Genomic DNA, 18,764 nt, shown 5'->3' on the forward strand with positions numbered 1-18,764 from the left:
CACATCGCCGTGATTCATATAAATCATTCGAGCTACAAAATTGTCCTTTAATATCTAATTCGCTCTACTTTGGAATTGATATATTTTCATATATGTACCAAAGGGGAATTTTTAGTTGATAATAATTTCGTCCCCTCATGTGATCGAACCACCGTCCAACGGACAGGCACGAAATCAGGACCGACATTGACGTTATATGTATTCTTATATGCTGTTTCTTTCGCAATGCATATCATCCTCTCCATAACTGTATGAAGTGTTGTAAGAGTGTTTGCAAAATTTTCAGATTCCTTATTTTGCTTAGTGTTAATATATTCTAATAATGTTTGTTCAGAATTCACAAAAACTTAATTTTGAATTTAAGAATAACGTAGAATGTGGAAAGAGAGAGAAATTAGCACTGTCCGTTCAAAGCAGGAAATTGCTGTCATCATTTGAGGCTGTGTGGTTCCAATTTTTGTTTTGTTTTGTTTAAGAATTGTCTTTGTACAGAAACCACGTAAAGATTTCACCATTTTTCTGTAAAGTTACGCCATATTAGAAGCTTCTAGAAGGATTCTGCCTAAATGTTTCACATGCGTCTGATGCCTTTCATTTCTTATAAGTAGTTAGAGATTTTTTTGTATTGAAAACAATCTAATATTACTGGTGAATTAACTCTTATATCTCTCGATTTGCCGAAAGAGAATTTGTTGACTTGTAAGTACTTTTATTTTGAAGTAGAAAGGTATGTGACGTCACTCTAGGAAATGAGAAAACTTAATTTAATTCGAGAAAATTCTATAATCATATCTTTTATTTTAAAAGACTTTTATTGTTTTAAATCGTGTAATAATAAATGTTATTTATGATTGTAATCCCACTTTTTTCTATCTATTGTTTTAAAAGATAATGATAAAGATTTAGCAAAGGAACTTCGGGTCCAAAACGATTTGAGCCTCTCAGGCAATAATGTCTCGCCCAGTTAACTACCATACAAGAGAGGTTTGGTCATTCCGAGACTATTTTCGTGTTGCATAGAAGGGCTCTCTCTCTCTCTCTCTCTCTCTCTCTCTCTCTCTCTCTCTCTCTCTCTCTCTTCCCCGTATGAGAGATTTCTTTTATTTCATATTAACTTAAAGATTTTGTATTTAGTGGTTGGTCACTCATATATTTTAGATTTGTTATTTCTTGGATTTATTCAATATTGCTTAGTGCTTATTTTTGGAATCTGAACAGAAATTGTAAAAGTGTGTAACGGTGCCTTTCTTGGAATACTATGGTGAATCTTTTTGAGTACTTTGGTGAGTTTTGGAATATGGTGAATTTTTGGAGCTAGCTGCAGCAGAAACATAATTGGTACCAAGGTAATGTGTTATTACAGGTTTTAAGATGTAACTAAAAAACATATTTACGGTAGTTTGGTGAAACTATTTAATTTTTTACACATTGCCAATTTTTATGTTCTGTGTTTGATTCTTTGGAAGTGAGTTTTTTTGTGCATTTATCCATTTTTCTTATTGAAGTGTGTTTTTTGTATATATTCTGTGTGATTAATGCTTTCTTAGTGTTTTTTGCAAATTTTAGGGTATTTTTCCACTTTTTCTGTGTTTTCATTAACATTCACAGTTTTAATTGAAACTTAATTGGTTTTCCCTTACTGAATTCGGTTTATGCATATTTAATTGAATTTAACTCTTGTGAATTACTTTGCATTTACTTAGAATTATTCTCAAGTTTTATCATTGTTTAACACTTATGAATTAGTTTCCAAATTTTAGTTATTACCTAACACTGAATTTCAATTGGATTAATTAATTTTCTTGATTTTTGTGATAAATTAATTGTGATTTAATTTTACTTAATAGATAATTCAAGAATTAATTAAACTTTGTGTTGTTTTCAAGTAACAGTAAAATTCCCTGAGATTGTGAATTTCACTTATAAATTTTGAGTTTAATAAATTTTTGTATTTAAAATTTTGATAAGTGTCTTATTTTTCACCAGTATATTTAGTTTGTTTTAGGTAGAAATATAAAGGGGTAATTGAGCTGTTTTCCTTCAATTGAACTGAGGTGAGTTAGGACCAGGAAAATACTTAGACTTTTAAACGTTATTGATGGAGTGATGCCCTTTAATTAATTTACCTACATATAAGATTACCTCACACCTGTTTTAATGAACTTAGTCCGATTTTCTGTAATATTGATATGTTTTTTAAGGGATCACTGTTGTCTTTAGAGTATTAGGTCGTATTTTACCTGTGACGAAGGTTCAGGTGTCTGGCTGTGGTGAGGTACCTAACTATTCTAATTGTAAGTTGGCACTTCGTCACATTATATATATATATATATATATATATATATATATATATATATATATATATATAATTTATGTAATATATATATTATATATTATATATATATAATATATATACATATACATATATATATATATATATATATATATATATATATATTATATATATATATATATATATGAATGAATGGTACTCCTAAGTGACACCCGCCCCCGTGTAAAATTTCCAGATCCGCCACTGATATCAGCCACTTTTTGCATGCGTGATCATCCAGTCGAGGCCTAAATGGTAAGATTAACGCTCACTGACATTCAAGTTTTTTAGGGGCTCTAATCCCCGTCAAGCGCTTCTTTGTGTTCGAGGTTTTATGCACATTTATGAACGATATCCTCTTCTACTAGATGAAAGAATGCGAACTAACTCAGTCACCATGTTTAGTTGGTTTTTGTGTGGCAGTGACGGTTACAATGCAGCCCTGAGATACATGGTAAGAAGTAGGAAAGGGTACAAGTGTTCTGTCTTTCAAAGTGAAGAATGTTTAGTAGATGAGAAAGATGTAGTGAGTTTGCAGGGGAGTGCTTCAGTCTGGAATTGGTCTGCTGTAGGAACATATCCTCAGTTTTCCAAGGGAGCGACAATGATGTCTCTGTTAATTACTTTTTTTTTCTTAGAAATCAAAGCATTACACCAAAGTTATAAATTTATAGGAGTAGCCTCTTTATTACGACGAAAAAAGACATCACATTCAGTTTCCTTCCAAAAATAATGATATATAAAAGATTTAGAAAAAAATATGCATCTGAGTATTGGTACCGTTCAGTTTGCAATTTTTTCTTTTTTTTACAGCAAAATTATAATCGTGCGCTGAAGTTTTAGAGGACATATCCTACGACTCCTTAAGCGTGGAATGCTCTCAGTGCACCTCATTCAGTATACTGTAGGCCTTGCTTAAGGTTCTCTACAGCTTCCCTTCAGTCCCTGACTGCAATCCCTTTCATTCCTTTTACTGTACCGCCGTTCGCATTATCTTTCTTCCATCTTACCTTCCATCCGCTCCTAACATTTGTTTCATAGTGCAACTGCTTTGAGGTTTTCCTTCTGTTACACCTTTAAATTTCCTTTCATCTCTGAATGACCTCATGGGTCCCAGCACTTGGCCTTTGGCCGATATTTTATATTCCATTCCACTTCACATTCTACGACTTTACAAGATGATGAAAGTACCGAGAAGGGAAACGGTGAGAAAGGTAGATAATAGGTTTGGTAATTGTACTACGCTAGAAGGAATGACAAGAGGAGAAATAGGGCATGAACTTGGTAGAATGATTAGTGAGGGAGTATACCTACTATCGGTAAAAACAACTGAAGATATTTATTTTATTTTACACAAGATAAAACTTTCTCTCTTGAAGGGGGAGTGTAAAGTAGTTCCTGACGTGAAAGCTACTGAGACTAACAGCAGAAAGAGTCTCTGAATGACTTTGTAAAATATTAATGCGATCTGTCAAAGGATATTGTAATTTTCCGTACTTTAAGATGAAAATTAAGCAAAGTTGTGGATTTTAAAATAGGATTTTTGTTAATAAGAAAGGCAGTTGCATTTCATTGTTTATTTAGTGCAATCAGACAGTATCTAAAAGTTTGCGTGCTGTAGCAAGCATTAAATTTATTTAAATGTGCTATGTAGACAAACACAGTGAATTAATCACTCCATGTAGAACAACCACATTCAAATATGCTGAGAGCCCATTTTGATCGACATTTCCTCTGAATTGCACTTATAAGTTGGTTTCCAGGATGATATGTATGAAATCTCTTCCCAGAAAAACTTGAAAACTGGCAAATTTATGTCGAAGAGACATAAATTTGCAAGTGATGAAATTCAGTTGAGAACAAAAGGCAAACTGGGTAGTTGAATAGCTCTAAATCCATTTGCCACCTTTCTTGGAAGTAAAATTTTATGAGTTTCATAGAACAAAATATTTTTTAGCTGCTTTTCACTGAAAATACTGGGCTATGTAATCAATGTGGGGTTTCAGTTGAGGAGTAAGATAAGGCTAGGTTTTTAGAGTGGATTTGTAGGCAAAATATTAGGGTAACTTCTCGTGGTTGTTTTTAAATGAATTAACTCAGTTGTAGCAGCGAGGAAAGTCTAAAATCAAGATTTTTTTAGATATTAGGTTGAAATTGGGTGAATAGTAGTGTCTTGAATCAAAGCATTAGGGAAATCCACGAGATGGATTTGATCATCAACATGCAGTTGAAGAACCAGTTTGATTATCAATCCAAGACCGGAAATATGGTACACGTGTGTACACACCAGGTTCGGTCCCATAGGCACATCCTCTTGCATAACTCACAATGCCAATTTGAACCCATGTACCTAAGCATGTTTTTACCACAAGAGGTCCTCCGCTGTCACCCTAGAAAAAGAGAAGAAAAGTATGTAAGTACAAAGCACGTTTTCTTGGTAGCGTTATACACTACATTATATAGTAGAGTTCTGCTGCAGAAATATGGATGAATATTCTTTTAGTGATGTGACTTTGAACTCATACTGAGCCATAGACGCGCTTGACCAGTTTTGTCACAACATTGCCTGGCTAGTGATGAGTTTGGTGGCAGGATGCCAAAGTTGGCAGAAAACCCGCTCTGGTGACACAACCTATATTCTGTTTCCTAAAATTACATTTGAGGTCATTACTCGACAGTATTTGAAGAATAGCCCACTGATCACATTGTGATATTTTTAGAAGTAATACAGCGTCAAACACAGATCAAGAATTGACAAAGAAAAATTCATACTCTGTTCAAAACTTGTATTATAAGTAACGTTAAATACCAAGTTTGTCTTGGAAGGTAGTATTAAGTAGGTAGTATCAAGTATGTAACTGAGTGCACTACTTCACCTTATTTGTATTCCCACCACCTGGTTTGCATTAGATCTTTGAATTACAATGGCCCTTAATTCCGTGGCGCCGTTGTCAGTCAACTCACCTGGCAAAAGCTTTTGAACATTGTTTGGGTGCAGACCACCTTAGAGACATCAGGGCGTTGACTTAACCTCTGGCAGTCACTTGATGATAGTACATCCAAAGCTACTTCTCGAAGAATATACTGGAAGACATTGGCCCCTGAAGAGAATGTGCTACTGTATTTTAACACACGTGTATATATATATATATATATATATATATATATATATATATATATATTTTTTTTTCTATATATATATATATATATATATATATATATATATATATATATATATATATATATATATATATGGACACATATATGAGCATTAAAATTGATAGCTTTTGTAATAATTTCAATTTTAAGATAAGCTCTCTTTTTCTCTTTTCTACAGAGCTTTTTCTCCCCCTTTCTTCAGCAAGGTCTGAGTTCCAGAATGAGGTCACCTTTTTAAAGAAATATTTACTTGATAACTGCTTATCCCAGTAGTTTATTTTTAGCATGCTTCCACAAAATTATAAATATGAAGTTTTTACTTAACAATGCTATTACGACTGTACCTAGGATGCCTTCCCAAGCCAGTGTTCCAGTTTTATTTAATCCGAAATTCTACACTAAAATGCGAAAAATCATTAGAACTCATTGTTCTACCATATACTATCAGCTGATCCCAACAAACCCACTGACAATTGGATCTATTTTTGAATATAAAGACAAGTTGAGCCCTCTGATGGCATATATATATATATATATATATATATATTTATTTGTTGGCATATTGTGATTTGTATTGTTCATATTTTTGTTATTAAATTGCCGCTGCTTGTATGTTAATTTTTCTGAGGTATTTAGTCTTTCTCGCTGGCGAGTCGTGACGCCACCTGTATGTAAAAAAAGCGGCATGTTCGGCGTTCCCGCTTCCCCCTTCCAGTCTGAATAAAAAAAATCTACCTACGATAACACAAGTGTATCAATCAGCCCCTTCCTGGAACTCTGTTAATAAGTGAAACTAATCCTAGAAAGCCTAGAACATTAGTAAGGGTAACAGGTTATGGGCCCAGAACACGTCAGGACTGATTGAAAAGTGTGATATCATCCAGACTGAAGAAAGTGTTAGCCTATATAGCTAAGCTTCCCTTAAAGCGTATCATCAAGAAGTAAGTTCAAGATGGCCGAATGTGAAGAAAGGGAAGAGACCTCCAAGAAGATCCTTCTACAGTGTCATGGGGCAAACTACTACCCGTGGTCGAAGAGGATCGAAGCAAGACTGATTGACAAGAACTGTTAGAATGCTATTGAACCTGGGTTTGGGAATGACGTCCACGATAATGAGAATGAAGAAGAGGCTTTGGCAGAGCTCAACCAAGAACAAACCAGAGTCAATCGCCGAGCTTGGGGAGTCATCATTGAGGCGCTGCACAGCTCTACTCTCTACGATGATGGTGAGTTTAAATTTGCAAAGAAAGTGTGGGACACACTTTAGGAAATGTACGGGGAATTTGGGATTATTCACACTATGTTGTTTTTCAAGGAAATGGCTAGGTTGGATAAAGTGCCATCAATACCAATGGCAGATTACATTTCCAAGATGCATGAGTTGATTCAGAAGGTGAGAATGGATGGCATCCCAATAAATGACACTTGCTTTGCTGCTTTCTTGCTACTTGGGCTACCGCTCAGGGAGTATGATGCTTTTGTGAGATCCTTCGAGGGTGATCTGGATAGGCTCGCATCAAGAAATGTAAAGAGCAAGCTTGTGATGGAAGAAAGGCGATTAGCAAAGAAGAACCTGTGGCATTAAAAGCCATGGCTAAACAGCATTCTAAGCGGAAGCACAATCAGCAGCATCAGAAGCAGGACACCTCTGGTAATAGTAAAATGAAGTGTTACACCTGTAAGGAACCTGGACACAAGGCAAGCGAATGCCCAATCTGGAAGAAGTTCAAGGAGGAACACACTAAGAAAGGGGATGCCAAGGCTTCTGTAGCTGAATTTGAAGAAGTAGAAGCAGTGCTCCTATGTGCTGAAGCGGATGCACATGCATACATGTCAAAATCATCAGCGGGAAAGTGGTTTCTGGACTCAGGTGCGTCAGATCATATGTGCTGTGACATTAGGAAGTTCAAGGACAACAACCTGTAACGGAAGGGATCTGTGAAAATCGGTGATGGACATAGACTTTCGGTGGAAGGGATTGGGTAATTGTGATTCAAGCCAAATGTAAGATTGTACTTCAGGAAGTGATGTATGTCCCTAGCCTATACTGTAGTCTGGTGTCTGTACGACAGATCACTGCTGAGGGTGCATTTGTATTATTCGCGGGTGACCTAGCAAAGGCATCCAAGGGTGGCATTGAACTCTTGGTTGCTAGGAAAGAGGGGAAGATGTACATTATGAATCTGGCTTGGCCTAGTAAAGATAATGAGGGAGCTACTGTGGCATTGCCTGCTAAGGTATCAATGCAGACTTGGCATCAAAGAATGGGTCATCTCAACTATGACGCTTTGAAGAAAATTCCAGTTCTGGCTAATGTCAAGAAAGAAGAATGTGGAAAATGTGAAGCATGCATTGAGGGGAAGATGACAACGATACCTTTTCCTGCAAGCACATCAAGAGCATCTAAACCTTTGATGCTAGTGCACACCGATGTTATGGGACCCTTTAATGCCCCTTCGTTTGGTGGGTCCATTTATGCTATTGTGTTCACTGACGATTACTCCAGGTATCAGACTGTAATGCCAATGAAGTCCAAGGATGAAGCATTGTCTAGACTCATTCAATACAAGACCAAGATGGAGAATCTCACAGGCCACACCCTAAAGAAAATTAGATCTGTCTTCGGAGGGGAATACTCTGGTAAAGAGCAGTTGGACAACTATCTGGTTGCAAATGGAATAGTGCATGAAAGGAGCGTGCCTTACTGTAAACAGCAGAACGGGAGAGCGGAACGACAAAATCGCGTACTTATGGAAATGGTGAGGACTATATCATCTGAAGCTGGAACTGACAAGAGACTGTGGGCTGAAGCTATGTCAACTGGAGCCTACAACAGGAACAGAGCGCCGAGCAGTGCCATTGATTTTAAGATACCGCTTGAACTGGCTACAGGAAAGGAACTCGCAAGGAGTGATTATGAACGCATGAGACCCTTCGGATGCAGAGCTCAGGCCATGAGAGAAGTCAGAAACAAGCTTGATAGCAAGACTGTTGAGTGTATCATGCTTGGTTATCAGGAGGATACAAAGGATGGATACAGGCTTTGGAACACAGGGACCGGAAGGGTAATAATCAGGCGGGACGTTGTATTCCATGAAGATATTTTCCCGTGGAAGAAGAAAGAAGATTCCAGGGATCAGGGGAAGCAGGAAACAAACTATCTACAACTCTCGGACGAGTCAGACTCCGGGTAGGAAACAGAGGAAGAATGGGAGCAGAAGGGAAATGGTCTGGACAAGGAAGGCGGTAAAGATGGCGGGCATGGAGACGTAAACAATGAGCAGATTCCTGTCTTTGAAGAAATTCCAGTGCTGCCTGAAGATGAAGAAGCCCAAGTTCAAGAAGAAGTCCCAGTCCTGCGACGGTCTGCAAGAGTGCCTAAACCAAAGAAATGTCAGCGCCAAGAATGTAAAGACAACCCTGAGTGTTTAGTGGTTAAGCCAGATGAAGAGACTACTATCATCGAACCAAAGAGTGCCAAAGAAGCCCTAGCTAGCCCCCAAGCAGAAAGATGGAAACATGCTATGGGAGAAGAGAATAAGAAACTGACCGAGATGAATACATGGGAGATTGTACCAAGGCCACCAACCAAAGTCATTGGGTCAACATGGAAGGTTTAGCTGAAGACTGATGCTAGTGGCAACCCTACAAAGTACAAGGCCAGGTTAGTTGCACAAGGATTCGCCCAGAGATATGGCTTTGACTACATGGAAACTTACTCGCCTGTGATCAAAAGAAAGATCATTTGGTTGATGCTCGCTGTGGGAGTGGAGAAGGAACTGAGGTGTGAGCATGTCGATGTAATATCTGCCTACATCAATAGTGATATTAAGGAAGAAGTATACCTGGAACAACCTGAGGGTTTTGATATTGACAAGGATAGGATGGTATCAAGTATGGTCTGAAACAATCAGTGCAAGAATGGTACCATAAGATCAAGAAAATCTTTATAGACATGAAGTTCAACCCGTCAGTTGGTGACCCTTGCCTATTTTATCATCGAGAAAGGAAAGTGTATGTAGATGACAATGCCGTGTGGGGAAAGAAAGAAGATATTGATTGGTTCAAGAAAGAGTTAGGCCAACAAGTCGAAATACGAGAGCTGGGAGAAATATCTGATTTCTTATCATGGAGAATATTGCTTATATCAATCAGATATTGGAGCAGCATGAGTTGTCTGAATGCAGAGGAAAACACAGTCCTCTGAGTGCAGATGTATTCTCTGCCAACAATGAGCCAGATGCAGACGCTGATAGTCATGAATATCGAAGAGCCATAGGTATGTTGCTGTGCGTTGCAAACGGGACAAGACCTGACTTGAGTTTTTGTCAAGGTAATTGCTTTATAGCAAAGGAAGATAAAGGAAAGGAAAATGCATTTACGAGAAGTTCGGCAGTAAGGAGGCATTAGCGCATTGTGTTGGAGGTGCCTGTTCTCGTGATGGTTCTAGAATCGGCAGGAGTGTTGTGGAACTCAACAGGCGCCGATGTGATGTGAGAAACGCCGCGATTTCTGATGCAATACCTCGTCTAGATTCATCTAAGAAGTTCTGGTAATCTCGGGAGTCTGTGACGCTCGCCGTAGGCTCCGCCCCCAGAATGCCGTATAAATATGACGGACGAAGTAGGAGGAAGCAGAGATCATCAGTTAGTCACAGAGAGATATCCTCAGTAAGAGCCACAGATCAGATTATCAGTGAGAGATCAGCAGCAGCAGAGATCATCCGAGAGAGATAAGAGAAAAAGGAACCGACGAAGGATCAGAGGAAAAGTTGCTCGAGAGTTGGTTGGATTCTGGTCTTGTCGTCTTCAGGAGTGGACGACCGAGTTATCTCGACGTTGAGCAGACTTCAGAGAAGAAAATTTCCTGCTAGAGGTTTTGGGTAGTTCCTGCCTTTCAAGTATCAAGAGTAGACATTATTTTCTGCACTACGGAGTCTAGTAGACGTCTGCAATCGCAGTTCTCCTTTTGTGAAGTCATCGCTTTGAATCACTAAACCAGCCAGCAAGTATTTGAATTACCTCACTGTTCCCCCAGTTCATGCAGTGTAAGATTTTGTCTTTTTATGTAAATAGGAGATACCATGCTGCATTTACCCTTATTGGTAAGCTTGTAAATAAACCTTTGTTGTGTTAGTGTTTCTTTCTATATTCGTATCCCGAGTTTCAACTGTTGGTGTTAAAATACATTTTTTTTTAAATTTATTTCATATCGAACCTGAAGCAGACCTCTCTCTCAGAGGCCATAACAGTTTTGCTGTAAGTTATCTCAGTCAATTCTTGGCCAACCCCAAGAGGAAGCAGATGGCTGCAGTGAAATATCTGATAAAATACCTAAAACACACCCGTGACCATTGCATAGTATTCAGGAAGAATGGGAAGGAGGCATTGATTTTTTCTGATGCTGACTTTGCCAACAACAAGGTGGAAAGAAAATCATTCAGTGGACTGGTGGTGTGTATTGCCGGAGGACCCGTGGAGTGGAGAAGCAAGAAGCAAACGGTGGTTGCTATGTCCACACAACAGGCGGAGTACATTGCTATAGCTGTCGCTATGCAAGAAGCTATGTGGCATATTGAGGGAGATCAATGCAAGTGATCTTTGCATAGTGCCTTGCATCCTTGCTGACAATACAGCGGCAATCAACCTTGCAGAGAAGGACATTGTCAATGATAATTCCAAGGGCGTGGATGCGAAGTATCACTTCATAAAGGATGTGGTAAAGAAGGGATTGGTCAAGTTGCAATATGTGGCATCTCGTGACAATCTAGCCGACCTTCTAACCAAGGGTTTGACTGGGAGAAAGACAAAGGAGTTGTGTGCAAGAATTGGTCTTATCATTCCTTAATAACAGTCAGAGTCGTGCCAAAGTTCTTAGTTTGTACTAATGATAAATTTTTTTTGCATTGTAATCCTTTGCCAAATGTGATGATGACAGGTATAATTACCTTTATCCTTTATTCTTTTGCAGCTACCTACTGTTTATATTCAATTTTGTTGCTTGTTCAGCATACTTTTCTTGCAGCTGTGTTATTCTTTATCTGCAAGTGTTTTTATTTTGTATTCATGTAATCATTGCAATTTTGCTGTTCTGTGTCATTGGCTATCTAATTTTTGTCAGCGTCATTTCTTGTAAAATTCACTGCATTACAATAAAATCAAGGGGAAATGTTGGCATATTGTGATTTGTATTGTTCATATTTTTGTTATTACATTGCACTCGCTGCTTGTATGTTAATTTTTCTGAAGTATTAGGCTTTCTCGCTGGCCAGTCGTGGCGCCACCTGTATGTAAAAAAAGCGGTACGTTCGGCGTTCCCGCTTCCCTCTTCCAGTCTGAATAAAAAAAATCTACCGACTATAGCACAAGTGTGTCAATCAGCCCCTTCCTAGAACTCTGTTAATAAGTGAAACTAATCCTAGAAAGCCTAGAACATTAATAAGGTTAACAATATTTAAATACTTGTCCTAAATGTGATCTAGAAAAATATATCAGAGCTTCACGAAGACTTCTTAGGTCCGAATAGATTGGCATTGGGAGTAGGAGTGAGTTTTCGTACTGGAGTTAAATTATAATCTGAATTTTCCAGCATTCGTGACCAAGCAAAGAAATGCGAAGTAATATTAAATAAAAACACTTTAAATTTCCTACAAAGAACTTCTAACGCAGCAGCTGACGGTCTTCGAATCTCTTTATAAAATCGTACTTCCGAAACTGAACACCCAGACTGCTTCCACCCTTCTGTACCTGACGTTACAACGGACATGCCTTCGATTTTTTAGTCACTCGTCTTCCTTCCTCTACTGGAAATGGTACTTTGGTTTCGTTGGTGTTCTCTTAATTTGCTTTATATTGTAATAGTGTATAAAAATTTTAGATGAGTATGTTTTTATTGTAATTTAATTTTATTCTGCTGTAGTTTTTAGCTTGAAAATGGGCTGCTCCCTTCGCTTTAATAAAATTAAGCCCATATGAAATAGACGTCTGCATTTAAACCATTCTCGCTAAATACGTACATATATATATATATATATATATATATATATATATATATATATATATATATATATATATATATATATATATATATGTGTGTGTGTGTGTGTGTATGTGTGTGTGTGTGTGTGTGTGGTGTGTATGTATGATTATAATCACTTTAGTACGTGATTCACTTATCACACATTACCACACGTGAAAAATAAGAGACTGGGTGTGGGTCCTGACTGGTTTCGACTTTATTTCCAAGCCATTGATGAAGGACTGATACATAGTATTAGAAGTCACAAATTTCATATATATATATTGTGACGAAGTGTCAAGTATCTGGTTACTACACTTACCATTCATTAACTGATACCTCACAAAAGCCAGACACCTGAGCCCTCATCACAGGTATTAAACGACTGAATACTCTAAAGGCAACAGTGATCCCTTAACAACTTACCAGTATTGCAGAAAATCAGACTAAGTTCATCAAAACAGGTGTGAGGTAATCTTGTAAGTAATTAAATTAATCAAAGGGCATCACTTCATCAACAACTTTAAAAGCCTAAGTATTTCCCTAATTTCAGAAGTCTAAGTACTTCCCTGGTTCTAAGTCACTTCAAGTAAATTGAAGGAAAGCAGATCAATTACCACTCTATGTTTCTACCTAACATCAATATAATCAAATGTAAATATACTGGTATAAAAATGAAAACACTTACAAAAATTTTAAATACAAAAATTTATTTTTAAACTCAAAATTTATAAGTGAAATTCACAATATCAGGGAAAATTACTGTTACTTGAAAACAAAGTAAAGTTTAATTAATTCTTGAATCAAATTAAGTAAAATTAAATCAAAATTGATTTATCACAAAATTCAAGAAAATTAATTCAATCAAAATTCAAAAGTGTTTGGCAATAATTGAAATTTGGAAATTAATTCACAAGTGCTAAGCAATAATAAAACATGAAAAGAATTCTAAGTAAATGTAAATTAATTCACAAGTGTTAAATTTAATTAATAATAATAATATCCTTTATTTCGGTTCAGGGCCATATACAATGGATATGCAAAATACACAGTAACATACACAATCTACGTAGATATATGAGTCAACATGATAGGAAAAATGAGTAATCGGCACTTATCCACAAAAAAGCTGAGGTAGCATAAAAGATAGTAATCATAATACTGGTAATAGTAATAATATTGGTGAGAAAAAAAATGTGCAATGATTAAGCAATGAAAATAACTAAGTTAATTAAATTGTGAATGCAAATGAAAATACAGAAAAATGTGGAAAATATCACAATTTCAAAAAGTACTAATCACACAAAATATAAAATAAAAAGGCACACTTCAATAAGAAAATAAACAAATGCACAAAAATGAAACAAACACAAAACACAAAAATTTGCAATGTGTAAAAGTGTAAATCTTTTCACTCAAAACATTGTAACCATCAGTTTTTACCAAACCTTCATAACCATCTGTTACCAAACCTTCATAACCATCTGTTATTAGTTATTAGTTAACCACTGTTCCTATCCGTTATTAGTTGCAACTAATAAAAATATAACTCACTTTACCTTTTTGGTATACCAATTTCTTTCTTTCTTGCTGCAGCTTGCTTCACACTTTCACAAAACAATGTTTGTTCAGATTCCACAAAAAAACACTATTTAACACTAAATAAACACTAAAAAATATCAAATATGAAATTCTCAAGTTACGAGTGACCATTCAATACGAAATCGTTATGTTACTTTAAATAAAAAATGCTATGCAATAGAGAGAGAGGGAGAGAGAGAGAGAGATGTGAACGCCTCGAGTATCTAAGATCTAATGAAATTCTCCTCCCTTACGGAAGCTGGACAGTGGATGATACAAAAACGTTTTGGGCAATAATGCTTCTAGAAGCTTCCAAATCTTACGCAACTTTACATACAAAATGTGTAATCTGCGCGTGGCTTTGACAAAGACATACACGTATGAGACGATTCTGTTCAAAAAAGACACTTACTCGATTGGATCGACTGAAGCAGAAGCCCCTTATCATACTAGATGATAGAATCCCAAAACACATTGAAGATTCGAGCTCGCTTATCAAACGTGTTGACAGATTAGGAAAAATAACTCTAGCTTTGAACGGACAAAGAAAATCTCTCTCTTTCTACATTCTACATTATATATTCTTTTACATTATGTTATGCAAAATCTGAACACACATTTAAAACATTCTATCTCTAAGCTATCTAGGAATCTGAAAAAATGTTCTACAAAATCTTTTACACAATATTCTATACAATCGAAAAGTGGAAATATGCATTTTGAAAGTAGCAATATATATATATATATATATATATAATATATATATATATATATATATATATATATATAGTAAGGGAATTTTAGCATCAGAACTGGCCGAATCAGGAAAAATTTTTTAACCAAATAATTGCCATAAAACGCTAACGTCCGGGGTCCTTAGCAAAATTTTTATGGGGCAAAAATCCCCCGAAATCACAATTTTTTTTATTTCTGCGTTATACTCCTAAACTATGCATTTTATCGAGAACATTATTATATACAAAATTAAACTAGATAAAAGTACATTTCTAATGGTATATACTAATGTATACTTTGTATTATTAGTACAGTACCTATGAATCAACAAGGTTGATGTTAAAACCCTGAAAATGCATTTTTTTCCGAATTTCGTCTTTTAACTTTTAAATAGTTATTTTCTGAAAACAGTTTCGTTGTACTATTAAAATATAACGAATTCTCTATATAATGGTGTATAATAGATGTCACTCAATTTGTGAAGGCGGCATGGTTCGAAAAGGGTTCCCAATTAAACTCCATATAGGAGGGGGATTTAAGGGTCGAACCAGGAAAAACATTTGTGACCAAATAATTCCTTCACCAATGTCTTCTAACAGGTCCCTAGCAATGCAAAAAAAAAGGGAGATAAAAACGTTCGGGCCTCCTAGTAAAATTTTTAGGGGAGCAAAACGTCTCCGAAATAGCAATTTATTTTTATGCTTTCGCGTTGTACTCCTAACAAATGCATTTTATCGAAAACATTATTATATACGAAATTAAAGTAACGTAAATTACCTTGCTAATGATATATAATGATGTATGCTTTGTGGTAGCACCTATGATTCGATAAATATTGATGTTAAAATCCTGAAAATTAATTTTTTTCCCCGAATTTTGTCTTTCAACTTTTTTGATAGGCATTTTCTAAAAACAGCTTCGCTGCACTATTAATATATAACATTGTCTCTATAAATTGTCTGTATAATGGTGTATAATAATGTATATTCTACTCAATTTGTGAAGGTGCTACCGCATGTTTTTAAAAATGTTCCCAATGAAGTTCCATAAGTGCGCGATTTTCACGTTCGACATATGAGTTGAATCAAAAAGTTTTCCACGCTTGAAATAACAATTTATATGAATAAAATGGTTGTCATTTTGACCACAGCGAATTCTTAGATTAGAAATCTCTAGACCTTGAGAAATCGTCTCATCTGCTGTGGCCCGACCTGACCCGACCGTTTTTTATTTTACCGCTTAAAAATGCATTTTGACGAAAACAACTTTTTTCTTCGTAGACGAATAATTTGTATACGCAGTGATGTATACCAATGTATATTATACCCTATTAGTAAGCTATGTATTATATATATTTTGTGAATTCCGGAAGAAGGTTACATATGATAAAAGTTCACTCTCGACGTGGTTCGGAAGTCACGTAAAGCCAATGGTCCCGTTGCTGAATAACCACTGGTTCCATGCAACGTAAAAACACCATACAATCAAAGGAACGCTGACACGCTACTCGCTTTCGTCCCTTAGATTCCCTTCCCGTTCCCAATACTACAGAGACAATACTGACAATTATTCGAATACTACAACCGTTTGAGGTAGGCGGGACTGGGAGTCGGGACTGGAGATGTCATTAGCGGGGGAGACCTGGGCAAGTTGGCTACAGGGGTAAGTTGACCGACTCGAAATAACTTCAATGTTTACCAATAAATGAATCTCATACACAACTGCGTAATTGCCACGTGGTTCCTCAAGTACCCAAAAAGTTCCATGAAGATAGGACGTAGGTGATCGAATTTATAAACCAAAGTTTGATTTTGATGGTAGTAAGTAAATTTTTTTATCTTTGGGTGTTTTGTCATAACATCTATACATTCATAAAAGATTATTTTTCAGTTATAGCATAGTTCTCCTTATGGATTAAAGATTCTATGCCATTAAAACTTATCATTCAAGGATTCTTTGTGAACTGGGAAGTATTTTTGTACCAAATGTAAATGGTAGGGATGGGGCATGTTGGCTGAGAAAAAAAAGGGGTACGTTGGCACATGTGCTGGCTTGCCCCACATTATTTGATAACAATAATAAGTCTATTTATATGATCTACGCTTTGCTCCTGGATTTTCGTAAGGATAATGAGATTAGTGTCCTATCATTTCCTCAACATTGCTTTCGCTTTTCTTGCATTATGATAAAGAGAAATATATTTTTTCAACGATGATAAGAACCTTGCAAATATGTTTGCTTTCTATTCCCAGTAACCGAAACTAAGTGTGTCAACTTGGGCCGATCTCCCCTACTGCCATCTCTGAACTGTGTTTACAGATAATATGATAATCCTTTTTTTTCCAAACATCTCTACTACCTACCTTAAAATTCAAACATTTTAGCAATTTCTTTTGGATCGAATTTACACCTACCTTGACTGATATTCATACTAATGCCATAACTTTCTTTCGATGCTATTCATTCCGGGTGATTATTGGAAAACGCTGTGTTTTTCGCCCCTTCCCAGTTGATGTTCTCACTAACATGTACAATAATACCACTGTTCCCTGTGCATATCTCACACATTTCTTATGTTGCTCTGTTCTCTTTTTCGGTGCTTAACCCGTTTGACCAATATGAAAGTTGTCACAAGACTTGCAGGGAATTTTATTTACGAATACTTTGGTATTGTCGGGAGAGTTCTTTATAAGCACAAGTTTCAATGTTTTTTTTTTCTTCTTGTTTCAATGTGACATTAACGCCAAAATTCTTAAGAGGGTGGGCATATCTTTCTTGTTATTATTACAAGTTAGTACAAGTGAACTGTCTGTGTTGTAAGGTTCTTTCTGGTTTTGATACAGTCTTTTTTGCCACTATAAGGCTATTAGGATTTTTTTGTTTTTTGTATTCTTAATCTTGTCTGTTTCCTCATCAATATATTCAGGGCTACGTATACGTATTGCTCTTAAAAACATAGATGTGGGCACTGATTTCTTAACCTTATTACTTTGACGGAAGTAAAAATGCACACAGGAAGAAATATAAGGTTTTCTGTATTTCTCCGCATGAGGACATCCAAAGCGGGTAGGCAGCCATCTTTTTCCATTACCATAGTGAATATAATTGATGGTACTAATTGATTTAACTTGGCAACAAAGTTCTTTACGTCTTCATTCCCTGGCCATACACAAATTATGTCGTCAACATAAGTGAACCATGTTACATTACATAGAATTTTGTTGTTTAATATTTAATTTTTTTTAAAGAAATTCCCTACATAAGTATCTCAACACTGTTGGAGTAAGATTTATCATTTATTTCAAATATTTAATTCTTTCACACTTCCTGTTGGAGTAAGATTTATCATTTTAATTCAAATATACATTCTTTCACACATAATTGAGTCAGTTCAATTAGAGTGCTTTTATAAAGTGGGATATCAAGCTGTGTGTTCTCTAATAATTCCGACAAAAACCCCAGGAGATCATCAATTGGCATCTTTGTGAATAGTTATACTACATCAAAACTCACAAGCCTGGATTAACCATTAATCTGTGCACTACTTAGTTTACTTATCAGGGTTACATTATTCTTGACATTGGCATTAGCGATGGTACCGCCAATGGGCTAAGGATATCCACTAGGCCCTTCGCTGGATTGTAAGATGCGGAACCAACTGAGCTGATAAATAATTAGCCTGGCAGGACATTTTGTTTTGTGAGTTTTATTGTAACATACATATACGGTTGTGCGTGACCTCTCTAACGTTAAAAAAAAAAGTCCTTAAATAGTTGATAGATTAGTAACTGATACGGAAAAATCCTCTTGTTGGCACGAACTGTGATAATATAATTCTTGAATAATTACGAGCGAAGCGAAGTCTTTTCTGGAGACGGACTCATTTCTGGCGGCCCGGCCCCAACGCAATTGAAATGCTAATATCTCCAAAAGTATTGAA

General features: G+C 36.2%; 1 protein-coding gene and 1 long non-coding RNA gene across 3 annotated transcripts in view; one reads left to right on the top strand and one right to left on the bottom strand.

Annotated features, from left to right (window-relative positions):
* LOC135212127 (mite allergen Der f 3-like) overlaps window positions 1-18,764 on the top strand; it is a 91,271-nt gene that overhangs the window by 60,178 nt on the left and 12,329 nt on the right. The window lies entirely within an intron of this gene.
* On the bottom strand, window positions 3,895-5,442 carry LOC135212349 (uncharacterized). Its single transcript, XR_010313880.1, has 2 exons — window positions 5,297-5,442; window positions 3,895-4,722 (listed from the first exon to the last, which is right to left on the bottom strand). It is a non-coding gene; the product is annotated as an uncharacterized LOC135212349 (long non-coding RNA).

Source organism: Macrobrachium nipponense, chromosome 40 (assembly GCF_015104395.2).
Source record: "Macrobrachium nipponense isolate FS-2020 chromosome 40, ASM1510439v2, whole genome shotgun sequence".
Taxonomy (NCBI): Eukaryota; Metazoa; Arthropoda; class Malacostraca; order Decapoda; family Palaemonidae; genus Macrobrachium; species Macrobrachium nipponense.